The sequence below is a fragment of the Lepus europaeus genome, chromosome 5 (genome assembly GCF_033115175.1).
Source record: "Lepus europaeus isolate LE1 chromosome 5, mLepTim1.pri, whole genome shotgun sequence".
In the NCBI taxonomy this organism is placed as follows: Eukaryota; Metazoa; Chordata; class Mammalia; order Lagomorpha; family Leporidae; genus Lepus; species Lepus europaeus.
The window spans coordinates 91,491,869-91,512,475 of record NC_084831.1 but is presented as its reverse complement, the minus strand read 5'-3'; the positions used below and the strand labels follow the sequence as shown (position 1 = coordinate 91,512,475).

General features: G+C 36.7%; 1 protein-coding gene across 1 annotated transcript in view; it reads left to right on the top strand.

The window, feature by feature from the left end:
- Positions 1 to 20,607, top strand: part of DPYD (dihydropyrimidine dehydrogenase) — a 1,003,571-nt gene that overhangs the window by 318,971 nt on the left and 663,993 nt on the right. The gene's annotated exons all lie outside the window — the stretch shown is intronic.

Here is a 20,607-nt window from a genome sequence, read left to right as displayed (position 1 = left end):
CTTATCAAACTAGTATTCCTTCAGGCATGTAAAAATAAAACCATCCACAAAGCTGGTTTGAACCAGTTTTATTCAAGTTATAGCTAATTGCTTTGAAGAGGAGTTAATTCTATCAGGTCATTAAATAACACTATTTAGTATATTATTATGATAGGCATATTATTTGCTAAAATACAGGAGCAGCAGCATTTTAGCAAGTTATTATCAGTCCTTAGCAACAACTTACATTTTCCTTAACTATGGTGATAGGATCAGGCACCATGCCATTAGGGAATATTACTGTTAGGTAAGGAAAATTCTGGGGCATCTTATAAGTTGAAAGTTGAAAATAGATTCATCTTTAAGCATTTTATGCTATATTATCAGAGCTTTGTAGACTGGGCTCATTTGAAAATCAAATGGCCATCTGAATATACAATAGTCATATGTAGTGAGGTAGAAAAAGCCAAGATGAAGGTGGATGGGGAGAGAGAGAAAAAAAAGGTAAATTATGTAAAATTCAGTGAATGACAGTGTAATTTACTGTTCATTCAAAAACCTATGGGTTCTTAGGCTATGTGCGCTTTTTAATACTCCAGATCAACTGTACAGCATTACATGATGGAAGAAAAATAGCAAGTTGAAAAATCTTACTGCTATGAAGAGTAAAGCGATTCATTTTAAACTAAGCCTTCTGGCCAAAATTCAGGTGAAGGAAAAGCGAGTTCTGATTTCTGCCAAAGACTTAATTAGCCATGTGTTAAGGAACAATAGTTCAATATGCATAATGTGGGGACAATTCCTCATTTTGGATTGATTCCTTTAGTACCTATTCAGAGCAATACAGATAATCAAGAATTTTCATCACTGAATATGTAGAAGAGATACCACCTCATACCTGTATAGAAAATGCATTCCATAATGTAAAGGTGATCATTGGAAACTTTCTGCCAAGTTTCCAGAATGTCAATTTAAAAGCATCCTCTTTGCATATACCTAATTACATCATATTTAGATATTCATTCCATAAAGATTGACCATGATCTGTACTAGGTATAAGGGAATTTAAAAAGTTCATGGGAAGTATGTATTGTGGGAAAACTTTGCATGGATTTCAAACTTTTGTGCACCAAAAAAAAAACTGATCTTTTAATTTCATTTTTTCCATAAACATTTTGAAGTAGTCTCCTACTGATTTAAAATGTTGAATAGTGAAAAGAATAAAATAAAAACGAAAACGGAAAAAAGTGTTGAATAGTGGAGAAAGCAGTTTCTTTGACTTCATGGTAAAAGCTTCCTTGGGTACAAACACAATTACGACACAACATGATTATGTGGGGAGTTACTAGGAGATGCCTGTAGCTTTGTTGGTGCGCACTGGGGATTTCCACCATTACTGGGATAACTTTAAGTGTGAAGATGTGTTGTGGGAAGGGGGTGGGAGATCCTTGGAAACTTCCTAGTAGGGTGTTGTCTTATTGACCTAAAAGGATGATTGAGTTTAGGCGTAATAACCAAAGTTAGAGGGAGAAGGTTATTCCAGAAAGAGGTTCAGGTAAGCAGGTGTTCAGTGAAGTAGCATTATAAATCTTGAGCAGTTCAGCATTGCTGGAGTCCGCCTCTCTGATTGTTGAGTCTTTCGTCTGGAGGGTAAGGCAAGGAGCAGACCATAGAGGGCCTGCATAGCATGCTGAGGAACTTAAGGTGTTATTTTATTGAGTATGAAAAATGATCAAAGGATTTAAGCAGTGTAGGCTTTCTGATTGGGGCATGAATTTGATGATGACAAGCCTGGACATGTGGAGATAAGCTGGATAGCTGTGTACAGTCCAGGTGAGAGATGATTAGAGCTCGAACTTGGGCAGACATTGAAATAATTAATATGTAGGTCTAAGTGCTTAGAAATTTTTTCCTTCTAATACCATGTCAGGAACTTTAATGAGAACATTGGAAAATAAATGACCACTTAATAAGTAGGTATTAGAGTTATGCAGTCTTTTATTCTTTTATTCCTGTGGCTTAGTGTTTTCAAAATCGTGTTAAAGTATACATTGCATAGAATTCAACCTATTTCATAAAAATTATTATTTTTACCAAATAGAACTATATTGTCCCAGCACTGGCACTTTTGAAATGGTGACCCATGATCAGCATTTGTATGTTATTTCCATGAAATTATGTCCATAATTGGTTCAAAGCATTTTCTCATCTATATCTCCTTGAATATTAATGCTCATTAGGAAATATATATTTACATATGTAAGGAAGATTAATTTATGAATCTAGAAGTAAACATATAACTAATTGAAGTGTTTAATGGAGCATTAATAAGAATTGAATTCTGGTATAACCAAACAAAATGTTTTAATGTTCTGGTTTATTTGATAAAACTTCATATACTCTCTGAATTGATAAAATCTTAGGAAAAGAAACAAGCAACTGAATAACTTTCAGTTTCTGTGTGTATGGCCTTATAAGTGTGTTTCAGCCATAATTTGCTCTCAAGAATATTTCAATTTTCTGTGAAGTTCAAAAGCATATGCTGCTATCTGCTTCAGTGATTTTTCAGGAATAATTCTAATTATCCAATTTTTGTGGTTAGATAATCTAAAGTGTGGATTCTGAGAAGAATGTAGGAAACAGCTAGTCTCCAAAATTAACTTTTAGTTATAAATATATTTTGAATTGCAATATGTTATTGATATTGATATCAATTTTCAGATATGATCTTAAAATGAAAATTGCAACTCCTGTGGTTCCTTGTTGGGGAACCATATTTTGTGTCTACAAGAACATAAATGGTTGTTCATTTATACACAATGCATTAAAAATAACACTGGTTACTTAGTACTGATAAGAGTATGTATTGTCACTGGTTGACTCAACGTTGCCAGAAAGTTTGAATAAATATCACATAAGCCCACATAAAATTGAGAACTGTAAAATTCTCAAGAGTGAGGCTACACATGGGCAAGAATACATATGTTAGAATTTGGAAATTTAATGTAAAAGTTAAAATTTTGTTTAAATTTTATTTGGAATTTTTAGTAAACAATATCTACAGCACACTATAACTGATTTTGTTAGCCCTATGCTTTGTGTAGTAGTGCACCGTTCGGACAACGAGGGTAATAAAGAATGTAATCATGCAGCAAGTTTAAGAAATTGCAATTGAATTTAGAATCAACTCAAATTAATTCTTAGAATGTGAACCCAAAAATGAAAGTGATGCATAGAAATTGATTTCTAGTTCCTATCAGTCCTTCAGCTGAAGACTGGATAAAGAAATTATGGGATATGTACACCATGGAATACTACACAGCTATAAAAAAATGAAATCCTGGCATTTGCAACAAAATGCATGCAACCGGAAAACATTATACTTAGTGAAATAAGCCAGTCCCAAAAGGACAAATACTGTATGTTCTCCGTGATCTGCAGTGAAATTGACACTTTGAGACACAGTGAATTTGAACAGCCCTTGTCTCAACTGTTGAGGAATAGTTTTTTTTGGTTTTTTTTTTTTTTTTTTCATATTATTTGTTGAACTCTTTATTTAGTATAGGGTGAATGTTATGGGTATAAAGTTAATTGAAAAATAGATCTTACTAAAAAATAAGACTGGGAATAGGAGAGGGAGGAAGAAGAAGGGAGGGAGTGCGGGTGGGAGGGAAGGTAGAGTGGGATGTGTTAACAGTAGCAGAGAGTGGAGGCAGCAGTGAGTTTTGTGGGTTCTTTTCCTCAGCTTTGTATAGAAATAAAAGGCTGGGAAACAATTTGTTTAGAAGCAGAAGTTCTTATTTGACAGAAAAGAAACTTTATTTGATTGGCAAGTGACAGAAAAAGCATCTGGTCCTAGAGGAGACCATGTGGAGTGGCCGAGGTGGACACTGGCTTTAAGGAAGTGTCCCGGGTTTTTAAGGTATTGCTCCATTGGATCATTTATTAGGGGTGTCCATTGGGTGTGAGTTTCACTTACGTATGTTGGTTGGCTTGGGGATCATGGAGATAGCAGGGGTCTCCTAGAGATGGCCTTTCTCCCGCTTAGGGGTTCAGCCCCCTCCTCTGCCAACTCTGGGTGAAAGATTACAACCAACCTACAGGTGTGTTTTAAAGCCACCAAGTAGCACAAGAAAGCCTGGATCTCCTGGAGCCAGTCTGATTCTCCCCTTGGGAGGACACAGTGCAGAAGAGAACTGTGTTTGAAAGCAGATTAAGTGAATTTCTACCCATTACAAATTTCCTTTCTCACTGAGTACCCAGAGCAACTGCTCTATAGGTAGAATATGACAGTTGGGCATGGTCATTTATTGCTTGTTTTGTTAAGACTTGTAAGGAGATCAATAGCTACTAGAAAATGCTACATCTAGATTTATAATAAAAATGGAAATATGACAAAGTCAGAGCTCAAGAGATACTGCTATCTTGGAAACGTCGCTGTAATCTTCAAAGCCCTCTTCTTGAGGAAGAAATAATGGTGTTTTTAAACAATTGTCTCATAAATAATAAAATGGAAAACATGCCATTCAATTTAGTTTCCCAGGCATGGTAACTTCTTCTTAGCCCTATTTTTCACCTAATGATAGCTAGGCAACTCAAAAAACAAAACAAACAAGCATCTTAAAGTCACAAAGTCATGGGGCCGGCACTGTGGCTCACATGGTTAATCCTCTGCCTGTGGCGCTGATATCCCATTTGGGCGCCAGTTCTAGTCCTTTTTGCTCCTCTTCCAGTCCAGCTCTCTGCTGTGGCCCAGGAGTGCAGTGGAGGATGACCCAAGTGCTTGGGCCCTGCACCCGCGTGGGAGACCAGGAGGAGGCACCTGGCTCCTGGCTTCGGATCCGCTCAGCGCCAGCCGTGACAGTCATTGGGGAGTGAACCAACAGAAGGAAGGCCTTTCTCTCTGTCTCTCTCTCACTGTCGATAACTCTACCTGTCAAAAAAAAAAAAAAAAAGTCATTATCCCCAGTTAATCAGCTCACAAAATATTATATCAATGATGTAAATTTTTAGAATTTTGTTTTTCAGAGGGGATGAGAATTCCAGTGCTTTGTGTACTTATATGTGTTTTAGACTAGTCTGATTGCTTCTGCTATATGCTTTTAAGTATTTTAACTTTTATTACCAGGTTACCAAAGTTTTATTTTCCTTCTCTAAGCTGAATTTTAAGAAGCAACTTGTTGAAGCAAAAATGAAACATAGCTAAGAAACGCCATGAGATGACCTCTGTCACTTTGGATCTGGGGTGCTGAATGTGTTTCAGTAGGCAACAATGAAGTAACTTATGAAAACGTCTGTGGGCTGCGATGGCAGTCAGAATGTGTCTCGGTCTATTTGAGACTTAACAGAGTGGGAGAGCTAAGCTTCAATAAATCTGCCTTAGCCTCTAAGGAAGAGGAAATGCATATTTCCTTTTGTGAAAAAGCTGTACAGTATTTTAAAAAAATCAAATCTCTAACACTTCATTGTGAGATCACGTAGGATTGTTTATTTTCAAAATGCCTTATTAATGAATTGTCAAGATTTTATTTTATTGTTCAACTATGAGGGGACTTCAAAAATTCATGGAAAAGGGAATTAAAAGAAGTTAATTTTTGTACAAATAATATTTTAAAAACATTTTTTAAATTCATGCATTGATTTTATCGTGATACACATTTCCCACGATTTTTCTGAAGACTCCTTGTGTGTTTGCATGTATTCAAGTAGATCACATTTGACAGAAAAATATATCTTCTATAGTAGCCCATATTTTATATTGTCAGAATTTAATAATGTGTTGTTATTCTATTTTTAAAAAGATTTGTTTATTTATTGAAAGGCAGAATTAAAAGAGAGGCAAAGAAATCTTCCACCTGCTGGTTACCTTCCAAATGGCTGCAATATCCAGGATTGGCCCAGGGTGAAGCCGGATACTTCATCCAGGTCTCCCGCATGGGTTCAGGGACCCAGGTCCTTGGGCCATCATCTGCTGCTTTCACAAGTATATTAACAAGGAGCTGGATCAGAAGTGAAGTTGGGACATGAACCAGTGCTCATATGGAATGCTGGCATCACAGGCAGTGACTTATTACCTGTTGTGTCACAATCATTTTATAGAAGATATTCCTTTTTTTTTTTTTTTTTTTTTTTTGACAGAGACAGTGAGAGAGAGAGAGAAAGGTCTTCTTTTTTTCTGTTGGTTCACGCCACCAATGGCCACTACATCCGACTCTGGTGCTTCCTCCTAGTCTCCCATGTGGATGCAGGGCCCAAGCACTTAGGCCATCCTCCACTGCCTTCTTGGGCCACAGCAGAGAGCTGGACTGAAAGAGGAGCAACTGGGACAAGATCCGGCGCCCCACCAGGGACTAGAACCTGGGGTGCCGGTGCTGCAGGCGGAGGATTAGCTAAGTGAGAAGATATTTCTAATAGAATACTATAGTCTTCAAATAATTCTTCGTAAAGCTGTTCATTTGCTGTTTTTGTCAATTAATACATTTTGGAAATTTTATAAGAGATTATAAATAATATCGCAATTTTTTAAAAATTCATGGAAATATAAATTATTTTTTATGATTCTTTGGTGGACTTCTGGATGTAGAAAGGTCACCTCAAGAAAATTTTATCTTTTATAAAATCACTATTGAACACCATCTATTATATTGTTTATTCAATTGTTTTATATTGACAGAAGTCATAACATTTCTTATAGAATTAGTAATGTTGGAATAGTTTGTTTCACCTAATAAGTTGGTAAACATCAGATTTGATTTCTGTGTAATTCATAATAATCCATTTTTCTGCTCATGACACAGAGCTCAGGATTAATTTTAGTGCTCAGTCATTGTAATTGTTCATCTTTTATATTACATTATCTCAAATACCTGGAACCAGGTGAACATATATTATAGCTACATAATCTATGACCTATTTGGCTCTATACAAGTATATAAAATACATCTCTACTTATCTCATTAATTTTTTAGATTCATGGGTTAGCTAAGATGGGTGGCTTGTAAACTCTAGGTGACACAGTGGTAAGTTATTTATTGTATATGTGTGTGGAGAACACACAAGATGCTGATCACTGGGTCAGCGCTGTGGTATAGTAGGTTAAACCTCTGCCTGTTGCACTGGAATCTCATATGGGCCCTGGTTCATGCCCCGGCTATTCCACTTTCACTCCAGCTCCCTGCTGTGGCCTGGGAAAGCAGTGGGAGATGGCTCAAGTCCTTGGGCCCCCGCACCCCCATGGGAGACCTGGAAAAAGCTGCTGGCTCCTGGCTTTGGATAGGCGCAACTCTGACCGTTATGGGTAATTGGGGAGTGAACCAGTGGATGGAAGGCCTCTCTCTCTCTCTGCCTCTCCTTTTCTCTCTGTATATCTCTGACTTTCAAATAAATAAATAAATCTTTAAAAATATTAATTACTGCTGGATACTAATTCAGTTTTTATAGAGATCTGATTCTGATTTCTCTCTGCAACCACTTTTGCCATATATCTATATAAATAAATATATTTAATATAAACAAATATTAAATAATGTATATATATATGTCTGTGAAGGATAGAATTTTAACATTATCCTCACTTAAAATCTAATATGAAATTATCAGACCCTTTCCTATAAAGCGGTGAGAGAAGACAGGAACAATGGAATGGAAAGAAGGGCAGGGCGTTGATCCCATGAGATTATAAATATAAGAAAATATCAAGGTGCACATAAGAAATGGAAATTCTGACTGCTGAAGACAACTTTTACTCCTTTCCATTCTTTTATTCACTTATTTGTCATTTTCTTAAGTATTGACTTAATTATTGAAAAGAGTTACTCCAAGAGAGGGAGAGACACTGAGAGAAACAGGAATTTTCAGTTTGCTGGTTCACTCCCCAAATGACTGTGACAGTTGGGACTGGGCCAGGTTGTTGCCAGTTTTTATAGAGATCTGATTCCTATTTCTCTCTGCAGCCACTCTATCTGGGTCTCCCACTGGATGGTAGGGTCTTGGGCTGTCCTCAGGTGCCTTCCCAGGCACATTGGAGGGGAGTGGGATAGAAAGTGGGTCAGCTGAAACTTGAACATGAGCTTGTATGAAATGACATCATTGCAGGCAGTAGCTTAATGTGCTGTGTCACAATGCCAGCCACTTATTTATTATTGGTCCAGGTGCTTCACTAGTCACTGAGGATTCAATAATGAATTTAAGCATAGTCTTCTCAGAGAAGCTCATTGTTTTTAAAGGGAAAAAAAATTGAGCATTTAGCCTAGTGGTTAAAATATCCATGTGCCATATCAAAGTGCGTGGGTTTGATTCTCAGCTTCAGCTTCTGACTCTAATTTTCTGCTAACACAGACCCTGGGAGGCAGTAGTGATGTCTTAAGTGACTGGCTTCCTGCCACCAAGGTGGTAAACCTGGATTGATACCCTGGCTTTTGGTTTTGGCCCTAGACTAGCCCTTCCATTGTGAGCATGTGGAGAACCAACCCACAGATTAGTGCTGTGCTTCTTTGTTTCTAATAATTTTTAAAATTTTTAAAATTACTATATGAAAGTACAAAAGCAGAACAAAGCTTCTCTTGGTCTCCCATGTGGGTGCAGGGCCCAAGCGCGTGGGCCATCCTCCACTGCCCTCCCGGGCCATAGCAGAGAGCTGGACTGGAAGAGGAGCAACCGGGACAGAACCGGTGCCCTGACCTGGACTAGAACCCCAGGGTGCCGGCACTACAGGCAGAGGATTAGCCTATTGAGCCATGGCGCCAGCCAAGTCAGGTCAAATTTTGAAGTGAATGTTGACTTTGAGTCCTTATAGTTCAAGATTTGTTAGTCAAAAGAGGATGAATAACATGAGATTGATTCTTTGAAGAGAAAATGAGTGCTTGCTGAAATTCTATTTTCCAATATTTATGTGATTGGGCTTTCTTAAGCCAATAAAGGAATCCACTTTATATCAGTTGCCTTTAGGATGTTAATAGGGTGACCCTAGTGACTAATAATCCATAAGCTAAATGATGATTTTAGTGATAGAAGTTGATCCATTTCCTACAGAATATTTCATTAGAAAAGAAAAAGTATTGAGAAACATTTCATAGTTTCTCTAACTTCATTCTATTATCTTTCTTAAAGAAAATGGATTTAAAATTTTCAGTAGATAAATTATCCCTCATTGTCTTTTGAAATGATTTTAATAACTTAAGCCAAATATTAAAAATAAATCTGTGCATCTGTATTCTAGAATTTGATGGATTAGATATATTCATGGAAACAGGGCCTACATTATAAATATATCATTATTGTGGACCTAATTTTGAATGGCTGTTATGACTGGATTTATTTGGCATTCTAGAAATATAGTTTGATTTAACTCAGGATGAAACAATATGGAATTGAGAAAATATAATACCATTTAGGATTTTTGCTGCAAGATCCATTACACCACAGGAGGTTTCACATTTCTAAAATGCAAGCACTGAGTACTGTGGGGTCAGGGACTAACCAGTGAATGAAAGTCAGAACTCAAAATGAAGTGCCTTTTCTGTTTAACACTGGGCACTGATAGAAACTGATAATGTTTGATTAATGAACGGCAGCCTTGCAGAGGGTGAAAACATCTGCAAGAAGTGATTTATTATTTCAAAGGTATTGGAAGCTTGCGGTATCTTGCCGATTTAAGTATGTGTGCCTGAATAAAATAAATGAGATGCAACATGTGAAAAATGAAAACACATTACTTGTAAAGAATGTGTCACAAGCAGGGTATTTTTGTTCAAGTACACTTTGTCATGGGGATTTTTAATGCTGTTCTGAATACAAATCATTTAGCTGGTTCATAAAATCGCCTCAGTTGGAATTCTTGCATCTATCATCCAAGACGTAAATGAGGGTTACACTTAATGTGGTGTAACATATCTTAAATGTTCAGATTTTGTATCATATACAAGCATTAAAATTGCACATATGTTTTATGTATAAAGATGAATAAATTGTAGATACTTAAGACAACAATACCCAAACAGAAAAAAGGTTTGAGGTCTTAATTGAACACTCATCAGATACTCAGGGTTAAGGCTTTTCACTGCAACTATTATGGCCAGATATTTGAATATTATCATTTTATGATTGAATAGTTTTTAGTTAGATGGCATGTTATATGATAAATAATGAAATCTGTCAGTAGTACTATTCTATGTAGTAGTATTCAGTCTCTAATGTGTTTATAAGTGTGGATGTATACCTTGAATTTTCCACTGTTGCTTAGGGAAAAATCATACCTCATTTATAAATGTATTTGCCATATGTTTTACAAAAAAAATTTTTTTAAGTTTTTGGAAAATTGAATTAAAACTTTATTTTGGGATAAAAATTTTGAAATCCCTGCATAGTTTTTGTTAACATGCTTTTCCCATGAACTTTTCAAAATCCCTAATGGATAATTATTAACAGATAAGGAAATAGCTTCCAAAATTCTTTCAGGGTACAAGTATCCTGATGATCATTACATTGCATATGAGCAAAAATGTGGAGAATATACATGGGTCAATCTTTAGGAGCCTTTACCCACAAGTACTACTAATTCCTTCTTTTGTGGTTTATAAGATATAACTACATGTTTAACTCAGCCCTAAAAGGCACTTTTGCAATGTGGAATGTTAAAATATTAGCAGTCGACTATTCAGATCAACAAGATTTAGTAAAAAATACCACCATCATAGACAAACTAAATTATATGAAAGTAAACATGTTAAATTTTTAATTACGAAACTTTATCATTGCATATATACTTGCCAATGAATTAGAAACTGAATTGTGCAAGGTTGCAGCCCTTTTGACCATTATAGCTTTAGAACTAAGCATAAAATAAATCCTTATTAAATGGTTTACTGAATGAATGAATAAATTAAGAGATTAGAAAAGGAAATAGTGGCCAGCGCTGTGGCACAGCAGGGAAAGCCACTGTTTGCAGTACCAGCATACCATAAAGGGCCGGTTCCTGGGAAAGCACTAGAAGATGACTCAAATCCTTAGACCCCTGTACCCATGTGGGAGACCTGGAAGAGGCTTCTGGCTCCTGGCTTCTGATTGGTGCTGCTCTGGCTGCTGCGGCCATCTGGGGAGTGAACCATCGGATAGAAGACCTCTCTCTCTGCTTCTGCCTCTCTGTAACTCTGCTTTTCAAATAAATAAACAAATCTTTTTAAAAAAAAAGAAAAGAAAAGACAATATTATTTATGGTGATTGTATTCATTCATCTAACTGAGGATTGAAGTACCTATGCCAGGATGCTTGTGGAAATGAATGGTAAAGGAAATAGATATAGTCCCTGCTCTCAAGGAGCAGCTAGACTGGAGGGAGACAGCTATAAAATATTTCACACTTTTTATAATTAAACATTTTTGGAAAATGATCAAAACTGGAAGAGTACAGCGTTTGGAGCCTGCATTCTGAGGGGTCTTCCTCTGAAGAGGAGAGGGTAGGTTGGTCGTGTAAGCTGAGATTAGAAGGAACAAAGCCTGCAGGCACAGGCCAGAAGACTGGATAGCTAGGCTGGGTTAGTGAAATGACCGGATTTGCTGTCAAAGCAGTCATTCTCAGCTCAATGGAGGCAAGAATAGAGGTAGCAAGGGGACTGTTAGGAACAGGAAATGTTGACGCTGCTCCCACCCTACTGAGGATAACAGATCTCTGCCTCGTCTTTCATTTCAACCTTACCCTGATTTCCAGTTTCTCCATTTTCTTCCAGAGTAGCCATGGCCTAAAAATAAGAGGGTAATTCATCATTACTTCCTGGAACTCTATACTCATTCTTCTTTTTCTTTTTTAAGACTTATTTGTTTATGTAAGAGGCACAGTTACAGACAGAGTGAGAGAGAGAGAAATCTTCATCTGCTGGTTCATTCCCTAAATGGCCTCAATGATGGGAGCTGGGCTGATCCCAAGCCAGGAGTCAAGAGCTTTTTCTGGGTTCTCCCACGTGGGTGTAGGGGCCCAAGCACTTGGGCCATCTCCCTCTGACACCGCAGGTGGAGGCTTAACCTGTGCCACAACTGACTCCCATACTCATCCTTCTTATATTTAACTTAGAAATATTTAAGTCTTAACTATCATTTAAATTAAATACAGTGTTGTTTGTCTGGAATGAGACAACTACAGTAAGATTTTCTTATATTTTCAGATTTTTGACTACCTAATACATCATTTTCTTCTTATCAAATATTAATACATTATTAATTGAGCAGGTTTAATGTATTGATTATTATTTCCAGCCACAGAACTATTCAAATTAGAAAGTGAAACATATTTTAAGAAACTTATTCATGAGCAGACAGAATTATAACTAGAACATGAGGTATGAAAAAGATTTAATAACACATGCATAGAATTTCTACAGCTCTTCTATATTTTAAAATTTTCTAACCTCCACAGTGAGGACTATTTGCTTTATCATTTTTGCTATCATATAAATCTAGTTTTTAATGTGGAAATGAACTTGATCACCTTCTTGAGAGCTCCTTATGTAGCTGAATATCATTAATTTGACTTTTAGTATTTACTAATCCAGGATGAATAATTATAGTTTTAATTAATTAAAGACTAAAAATTGCTTCCTTAATTAAACTGAAATGTGTAGGCAAACATAAGAAAATGTAAACCTTCTAGATTTAAAAATTTGCTGGAACTCCTTGCTAAGTTGTAAATATGAATATATCTTTACAGTGTTAACATCAAAGAACATGCAGAGATTTGTTCTTTCCAATGATGTATGTATAGTATATGTAAAAGAAAACTAAAATCTGATACATACTCAGTATAAGGATTCCCAATAAATATGAGGGAACTGTTTTCTTGCTCTTTCTGTCTTTAAACTGGATTTGCAATCCTTGACAAGTAGCACCATTTCTGGATCCTAAACATTGGGTTACTAATTAAATGATGAAAAGAAATGGGAGTTTTCATCTTCCATAAAATTGATAGTGGTTTTGATGTCTTATATGTCATTGACAGACCATTTGTCCTTACTTGGGTCCTTCATAAGAAAGCAAATATTAACAAATCACACCTTCAGATGATTTTTTTCCTCAATTTTGTACCTTTAATTTAGTATAGTGGAGACACTTTTTAGTCTAGCTTTGAGGATAAAAGGTAGCACTTAGTGATTTATACAGCTAGAACTAATTGCCAGTACTGAGAGATATTCATGATGGGTAAAATTTGACAATTTATACTTTCAGTAGGACTTCTGTCCGAAGCAAAGACCTAGAATAATAAAGAAAAGAACCACACTGTGTTATTTTTAGTTAAGTGTGAAAGAAATGAATGTGCAAAGGATGCCTCTTTGCATTTAAGAGATGTAGATTAAAAAGTGATTGCGGGCAGTGAGTATCAAATAAATACATTAAATAACTATTTAAATAATATTCTAAGCTGTCACAATATAACAGTAATGTGAACTAAATGTTATTGGGTTTGAAGACAACATCTAGAGTGACAGCCCATGGAATCATTATATACTAATGAACACATATTGTCTATCTATGGAAGGGGGAGAGAAATTATATGTTGTAGGCCAGTTATGTTATAAACACAAAAGCAAAGCCCAGAAAATATTAGGAGATGGAGAGTGAAAAATGAGAGATGAGGTAATAATTGAAATATAAACCAGAATATAAAGTATGTTCTACTCCAACAGGTATTGTCTGTGAACAAAAATGTATAAAAAAGCCGGCGCCGCGGCTCACTAGGCTAATCCTCCGCCTTGCGGCGCCGGCACACCGGGTTCTAGTCCCGGTCGGGGCACCGATCCTGTCCCGGTTGCCCCTCTTCCAGGCCAGCTCTCTGCTGTGGCCAGGGAGTGCAGTGGAGGATGGCCCAAGTACTTGGGCCCTGCACCCCATGGGAGACCAGGATAAGCACCTGGCTCCTGTCATCGGATCGGCGCGGTGCGCCGGCCGCAGTGCGCCTACCACGGCGGCCATTGGAGGGTGAACCAACGGCAAAGGAAGACCTTTCTCTCTGTCTCTCTCTCTCTCACTGTCCACTCTGCCTGTCAAAAAAAAAAATGTATAAAAAAGACCAATTGGAAAGAATAGTTAGAATAATTTCCTAAGAGACCTTTGAATTTGAATTTGCCTGTCCTTGTATAACACACTATCCTAAAACTAAAGGCTTGAAATAATCACCATTTAGTTGCTAATGGTTTTGTGGGATGCCAGTTTGTTCTGGGTAAAGTTGGAAAGTTCTGCTGTACCTAACATCAACTGATGTTATATGCATTGTGTTGTTGATGGATTGGCCTGGGCTGATTGGCCCAGGATGGACTTATTCACATATCTTAGGACTCAATAGGAAAACCTAGATGTGTATCTCTCTCTCTCTCTCTCTCTGTCTCTCTCTCTCTGTCTCCATCTGGTGGTCTCTCTCTTCACATGGAGTCTCATTCTCCTATCCTCAAGGAGGTTAGTTCAAGCCTGATCATAAGTGGCATTGTTCCGTGAGAATGTATAAGCTTCAGTGACTATTGCACCCAAAACTTGGAGGCCATACAATATTATTCTCATCTTATTATGTTGATTGAAGCATTACCCAAGCAATCCTGCATTCACTGGACAAATAATAGACTCTACATCTTAAAGTCATCTTCAAAGAGGCTTGTATATTGTGATGGGAGGAATTCTTTTGGCTGTCCTTGCAAGCAATCTACTGTGCAAAGAGTGCACCTCATTTTAGGGCCTGAGGGAAATGCATTTTTTTCTAGGTGATTTCTCTTATAGAATGGTTTTTCTATATAGAAATTGTTATATAGAGGGCCTCATATAGCTAAAATTAGGGAAAAGTAGCCATATGTTCAGGTACAGTTTTGAAAATGCTTGGCTATCAAGTGGGTATGATTCAAAATACTGAAGCCTAAGGAAGACCATGTGTACATGCATGTCTGCATACCATATTGCAGTGTATGGTCTCAAGTCCTGGCTTTACTGCGGAACCTAACTTCCTGCTAATGCACTCCCTGGGAAGCAGTGAATGATGGATTAAGTACTTGGGTCCCTGTAAAACATTTGGGAGAACCAGATCAAGTTATAGGCTCCTGGTCCTGGCTCAAGCTTGGCCAAACCAAGTTATTATTTTTTTTTTTCCTTTTTTGGACAGGTAGAGTTATAGACAGAGAGACAGAGAGAAAGGTCTTCCTTCTGTTGGTTCACTTCCCAAATGGCCGCTATGGCTGGTGCTGCGCCCATCCGAAGCCAGGAGCCAGGTGCTTCCTCCTGATCTCCCATGCTGGTGCAGGGGCCCAAGCACTTAGGCCATCCTCCACTGCACTCCCAGGCCACAGTAGAGAGCTGGACTGGAAGAGGAGCAACCAGGACAGAATCCGGCATCCATGAGATGCTGGCGCCGCAGGTGGAGGATTCACCAAATGAGCCATGGTGCCAGCCCCCCAAGTTATTCTTGGCATTTGTAGACTGAACCAGTGGATGGAAAATCTCGTCTGTTTTGGTCTCTCAGTTGTTAAAATTCATAATAAGTACATTTTTAAAAATAGTTTGAGGAAAATGGAAATAAAAGATGAGTTTATTTAAAAAGAAAAGAAAATGCTGATGCCATACTGCCTGGGCATAAATCCAACTATGCCAGTAAGCAGGTTACTTAATGGTTGTTTGTGTCAGTCTTCTTCATTTTAAGACTGCATAATAATACAGTTTTTCTTGTGGGATCATTGAAATCATTAAGTGAATTGGCACAGAGAAAATGCATAGAAAAATTCATGGCATAGAACAAATATTTAACATGAATTAGCTATTTTATAATTTTATCTTCAATTTTCAATTGTGAATAAAGCAATGTTCTTTTATGGTGGAAATCAATATCATCTTTAGCTCTAATTCTACTGCTATCTACTTGCTCTTAATTTTTTTATTTATAAAAGTATTCCTTTCAGTAGTTATATTGAAAGACTTATCCTCAGAATACTAATTTTAACCTTAATGTTACAAAAAATAAAAATTTATTCTCCGTGTGTGGCTTTCTATCAAATACTTGACAAAATATCTCCTGAGATGAACTACCCACAAATATCAAATTGTCTCTAAGTTCCAGCTGTCTAATCCCTTTTCCTATTGTTAACAGAATTCCAAAGACTCGGTTCACTTTTACCTTAGTTTTAGATCAGTTTGGCTATCGTGCCCTATGCTTACTCAACTCCAGACTGATTGCCCAGAGTCCTACTATCTCAGGTTAGTTTTTCTGGATGATGGCTGCTTCTTGATTGAATCCAGACTGAATCTCACCTTCTAAATTCCTTACCACAGAGACAGGGAGGCTATTTGTATATTGTTAGTCTGGCAGACAGTATGACTTTTGCCTGTCAGACCAAAATATACTACTGATAGCTTCAAACTCTCACTTTCTAATACCTGCAACTTAAATCTAGTCTCTGCATTCAATGATCTAATTTTGATGCAACATTCTTTTTAATAACTTTTTATGTTTCTATAAGGCTGTAGTCAAAGTGAAAGATAATTAAAATCTGATTTGTTAATGCTATCACCAGAATGAAGATGAGACTATGAGTGAGAGAGTGGGAAGAATGCAGTCATTAATAACTGGCAAAATATCTGATATATTAGGAAAAAATTCAGATATAGAATAATTTTAGTTATCTTTGTTCTCAGAAAAATTCAAATAATTATATAATAATTATTTAAAAGTAGATTTACATCACATGGTCTGATAACAAGTCGAAGTAGTTTGAGACAATCTTTCCATAGCCAGGTCTTAGCTAGGTCAGAGCAATTACAAAGGTTTACATTGTTGAATGAAATTATGCTCAATGTTGTTTTATTACATGTTATAATGTGTAGTTTCCCCTTTTGAAACAATGTATGACCTAGGAATACAAGTTACTTGCTTTTAGTAAAACACCCATGCTGTATAAAAATATATAAGAATTAGAACTTTTTTGTATTTTTATATTTTTTAAAATGTTCATCATTGCTATTCACCTAATATCTTAGTTCAAGAGAATTTCCCTTTCATTTCTAAGTGATAGATACTTGGGTTCTATGCTTAACACCCTATCATTTTTGCCATCAGATGTAAGATTATTAAAGTATATAAATTATTAAAACTAAGAATAATACTTGTTAGCTTAATTTTCTTTATTTGTGAAAAGGAAACCAAAATATTTAAATGTTTATAAGATAGGTCTTATTTTTCACTGGAATCAACAACAATGGTATCAAAATTTCAATTTATTTTAAATAAGTTCATGAAGTAAATATCACCAGTGTATTCCAAAGCCATTTAGAAATGGCCAGAAGCTGCTGAGACGAGAAAAACATGAGAACAACTATTGTAGGGCCCTGGGAATCCTAGAAAGCGTCATCTCTGAAGGTAGAATGCTTACTCTTTTTTCAAATGAATAAGTGTTGGAACTCAGAGGAGCAATGCTGGTAGTCAAACATAAATAAATAAAACCCTCAATTTTTTTGAACTCGATTTTGTTTAGAAAAACAGAAATCGGAAGTACTCTAGGAATTCAACCCAAATGAGGCATATTTGCATGAAGCAATCTATGTTTCTGTCAGGAATGCTGAGAAAATCTTTGGATAGGTAACCTTGGAAGGCTGCTTTCTCTCTTGAAGTTTCATCTAGAACAGTCTCCAGGAAACAATCTTTTTGGAGCTGTTTGTTGTTTTGTGGTCAAAATTGTTTGTTTGTAGACTGTATTTGAAGGGCAGTCTGGGGGAATACAAACTGTTTGGCTCACATTTTCTTTCTCTGTCTTGTAGATGTTGCTTCTGTTGGTTTCTGTTCTAGAGTGAGGCTGCAGGGAATATAAAGCCAGTCTAATATTTTCCCTCTGAAATATGACAGAACTTTTCCTCTCCATGTCCAAAGAAATCATTATTTAAAATCCAGTAATTTTCTTAGAGTACTTATAATCTAAAACTGCCTAAAGTAATTGTCATAGCAAATGCTTTTAGTCAGAGAACATGCTAGAAACTGTGGCAAACGTATCATTGATGAACTCTGCACATATATAACAATAATTAAGAATAAAATGTGGGGATTATGGTGGGAAAAATAGTATAAATACATGCTTTGATAATACCAATATGATAAAAACAGCAGAAATGAAAGTGAATTATGAAAGACCAAGGAGTCCAAGTTAACTGATTGCTTTGTCATGAGTATTGAGGTAATCCCTTTAAGCTGGTCAAGTCACTAAATAAAATATATACACATTTAACATTGCATTGAAAAAGAGATCTTCCCTGAACTGCTTTACTCCTGAAATGGCCTCAGCAACCAAATCTGGACCTGGCCAAAGCCTGGAGCCTAGAACTCCATCTGGTCTACCACATGGAGGCAGCAGCAGAATTCAGTAAGATGACTTCAAAGAAAGTATGTAGAGGTTAATAACTTATATATGCAAACAATAACCCATCAGAAAATGTAGTAGAAGCAATGACTGTATTTATAATAACAGCAAAAATTAAAGTATATCAGAGAAAATATTGCTTATCATTAAGCATCAACAATTAAAATCATATGGTATTAGAGCATGAGGCACTGATCAACAGAATAGATTTTAAAAATTTAAGAACAGACACAATGCATAAGGACTTTCCATTTATGTAAAAGATGGCATTCCAAGTCAGTATAGAAAAGATAAATTCTTCATTATGTGGCATTCCAATTACTGGAGTATTATCTGTGATATAGTTAGACCCATGCACTAAGATAAAATAGCACATTTCATAGAAAAGGAAATAAAAATGACCCATAAACCATTGAAAAGATGCTAAACTTCACATATAATAAGACAAATTAACACTTCACCAACATACTATTTTTTCTATCAGACGGACAAATAGTTGATGAGGCTATAAGGATACTGACACTTTTGCACAATGCAAATGTAAAACCATCAATTCCATGTCTGGGAAATTACTTTATACACACTGAATGATGTGGCTATGAGCTTATTAACTGTCATATTATTTGTTGTAGCAAAGCAATGGAAACAAATATCTATTGAGAAATTAGCTAGTAATTGATAAATAAAGTAGAGCACATTTATACACTAGAATACTATGAAGCATTAACTATGTTGAAGATCTTTATAAACTGCAGGGAAGAGATCTCTGAGATCAATTTTTTTAAAGATTTTTATTGTATATATTTGAAAGAGTTACAGAGAGAGAAAGAGAGGCAGAGGGAGTGAGAGAAGTCTTGCATCTGCTGGTTCACTCCCCAGTTGGCCGCAACGGCTGAAGCTGCGCCGATCCGAAGCCAGGAGCCAGGAGTTTCCTCCAGGTCTCCCACACAGGTGCAGGGGCCCAAGGACTTGGGCCATCCTCTACTGCTTTCCCAGGCCATAGAAGAGAGCTGGATCGGAAGTGGGGCAGCCGGATCTAGAACCAGCACCCATATGTGATCCCGGCGCTGCAGGTGATGGCTTTAAATGCTATGCCACAGTGCCAGCCCCTGAGATGGATTATTACTATGGAAAGAGTTTGATGTAGAACAGGATATGTTATTTATGTAAAAAATGGGAGACGTATGGGTATTTTCTTAAGTGTTCATAAAAAAAATCATGAAAACAAGGCTAACCCACTCAAAAATAAACCATAGATGATAAAACAGTGAAGGAAGATTTTCACATTATAGCTTTCATTATCTTATTTTTGAATTATGTGAATGTATTACATATTCCAAATACTAATGTTAAAATATTTGCCTTTGAACACAGATTGTAGGACTCATTTTCTGGAGTATATTGCCACCAGAAGTATATACTGTACACAAATATTTGCCTCATGTAGTGATCTGATAACTAAGGGTTAGAAAAAAATAGGAAGGGTTTTTAATATGACCTTTCAATAGTCATATAAGATTTAAGATTTTTATTACTTCTTAGGCGTAGATAAGCTTAAGATTTTCCCTTCTAAGTTCCTCCTTTTAGAGATGTAGAGGATTAGTCAATATTCAGCAAATATGTTTGCTGGTATTGCGGCAGAAAGACACTGTGCTAGCTATGCCTCGTGAAGGATGACTCAGAGAAAAATGGGAAATGAAATGTTGCTAGGCTTTGTGGGACCTGGACAATATAAGGAGTGTAAGTAAAATTCTTTACCCTTTGATAGTCAAGCATCTTTTATATCTGATCTTCCACTTTTTGTTTCTGCTGTTGTGCTTGCCTCTCAATGGAGTCCTCAACTCTGAAGCAGATTCCAATCAAATTTTCCAACACTGATTGCACACTGTGGTAGGCTTGTTCAGAAGTTGGGACCTAGAATAGGCATTCCTTGCCCATCCAATGAGGTCTTTCCAAAGGAATAATCAATTGATATATCTGCAGTGCAGCCCTAGGACAGATGGGCTAAGCAGTGCCTTTTTTTTTTTTTTTAAGATTTAATTTATTCATTTGACAGGTAGAGTTACAGACAGTGAAAGGGAGAGACAGAGAGAAAGGTCTTCTGTCCATTGGTTCACTCCCCTAGTGGCCTCAACGGCTAGAGCTGCACCGATCCAAAGTCAGGAGCCAGGTGCTTCTTCCCAGTCTCCCGTGCAGGTGCAGGGGCCCAAGGATTTGGGCCATCTTCTACTGTTTTCCTAGGCCATAGCAGAGAGCTGGGTTGGAAG